A 2,468-nucleotide genomic window follows, 5' to 3' on the forward strand; every position below is an offset into this window, starting at 1 on the left:
CCCAGGACACGCTTGAGGGACTGTTTCTCAGCTGGTCTGAGAACCCCTTGGAATTCCCCCAGAGAAGCTGGCCCAAGTGGCTGGGGAGAAGGAAGTCTAGGCCTCCCTACTTAAGCTGCGACCCGACCCCAGATAAGCAGAAGAAAATCGATTGAAAACTGAATAGTTTTCATTTGATACTATTTCTATCTTAACATGTGATTCTTGACCTGCCATTGTGTATCTGTTCCTACCAAACCCGGCCGGTCGAAGCAGATGGCCGCTTGTCCTGAGCCTGGTTCTGCTAAAGGTTTCTTCCTCATGAGGGAGTTTTTCCTTTCCACTGTCGCCTTCATGCTTGTTCAACATGAGAGTTCAGTGATGGAGTTAAACTCAAAACAGTCTGCTCCTCAGATAAATAATGTTCAATTATTATTTTATATATTAATGTTTCGGCAGCACGGTGGCACAACTGGTAGAGCTGCTGCCTCTCAGCGAGCAGGTCCCTGGTTCAAACCCCGGTCCAGGGGCCTTCTGTGGAGTTTGCATGTTCTCTCCGTGCATGCGTGGGTTTTCTCCGGGTACTCCGGTTTCCTCCCACAGACCAAAAACATGCATGTTAGACTGATTGGTAACTCTAAATTGTCCCTAGGTGTGGGTGAGAGAGTGAATGGTTGTTTGTCTCTATGTGTCCCTGTGATGGACTTGCGACCCGTCCAGGGTGTCCCCCGCCCCTCGAACAGTGATTGCTGGACATGGGCACCAGCGACCCCCGTGACCCAAAATGGAATAAGCGGGTAAAGATAATGGATGGATGGATATTAATGTTTCTGTTCAGTCCCTGAGACGACTTCTGTTGTGACTTGGAGCTTTAGAAATAAACTGAATTGAAGTGAATTGGTCTGCGAATGACAAACCTGAACCCAGTTCTGAAGCCAGGTGCCCAACTAACGGTCATATGACAAACATTAGTCTGGCGACCCCACGAGCTCCATGTCTCACACAGCATCAGTCCCATGGGAACCTTTGACTCCTAATTGGATCTCTGGCTCAGCTGAACAGAGTCTGACAGAACGGTTCAATCAGCCTAAAGCTGCTCACACAGGTGTGCTCTGACATCAGCAGCAGGTGAGAAAACACTCAGGTTTCAACAGGAATGGGATTTATTGTTAATCAGGATGTTTTCACATCAGTTTTTTGCCAAGAACAGCCAATCACAGCCCAGCAGGTGGTCAGCTGACCTTTTCCTGGTGAGATGAGTGAAGGTGATGCTTCCTGGCTGCAGGTCATCTCTGTCACAACTGAACATAAGCAGGGTCAGCAATTCTTATTGAAAAAGAACGATTACAAGAATGTCAGGATTAATGCTGGTTAACTCTAACAAAAACTACAGGTTAACCCAAACGTAGGTTAACTCTACCTGTGGGCAAGGCATTCCTTCCAGGTGACCCAGTGACACCTTCAGGTGAGCTCAGGAGTGTCTGAGCATCAGGTTCAAGGTTCAAGGTTCAAGTTTCTTTATTGTCATTCGCATCACATGGTTTGGATGAAGCTATTGTTTTTGACAATTCAGAGAGCTCAACGGGACAAAAACTGTCCAAACATAGTTCAGTCTAAAGACATTTTTAAAGAGCAGACAGCAGCATCATGTTAATCTGACAACAACAGAACCAGAATTTAAAATCGATTCAGTTCATTTATATAGCGCCAGTTCATAACAGAAGTCATCTCACGGCATTAAACAAAAACATTCATATACATAATGTAAAATTTAAGAGCAAACAAAACACCTTCCAATGAAAAATGAAAACCTTTGGAGGGAACTCAACAGCCTTCTGGTGAAACACACGAACAATCTAACACAAGAATGAAACCAACTGACGGAACACAACAATCATCTGACATAACACAAGAACTGTCTGATGGAACACAAGAACCATCTGACAGAACACAAGAACTGTCTGATGGAACACAAGAACCATCTGACATAACACAAGAACCATCTGATGGAACAGATGAGCTGTTTGATATAACAAAATAACTATCTGTAAGAACACAAGAACTACCTGACACAATACAAATATTATCTGACGAAACACAAGAACTGTCTGATTAAACACAAGAACTAACTAATGGAACACATGGACCGTCTGTCAGAACTCAAGATTCGTCTCACAGAACCCAAGAAGAATCAGATGGAATACAAAAATCATCTGAAAGAATCCAGGAATCATGTTATGGAATAAAATAACTATCTGACAGAACACTTAAACCATCTGACAGAATGCAAGAACCATCGGACAGAACACAAGAACCATCGGACAGAACACAAGAACCATCTGACAGAACACAAGAACAGTCTGACAGAATACAAGAACCATCTGATTGAACACAAGAACTATCTACCGGAACACAGGACTGTCTGTCAGAACACAAAAACCATTTCACAAAACCCAAAAACTATATGATGGAGCACAAAAATCATCTGA

The sequence above is a fragment of the Nematolebias whitei genome, chromosome 9 (genome assembly GCF_014905685.2).
Source record: "Nematolebias whitei isolate Nwh7 chromosome 9, NemWhi1, whole genome shotgun sequence".
Lineage (NCBI taxonomy): Eukaryota > Metazoa > Chordata > Actinopteri > Cyprinodontiformes > Rivulidae > Nematolebias > Nematolebias whitei.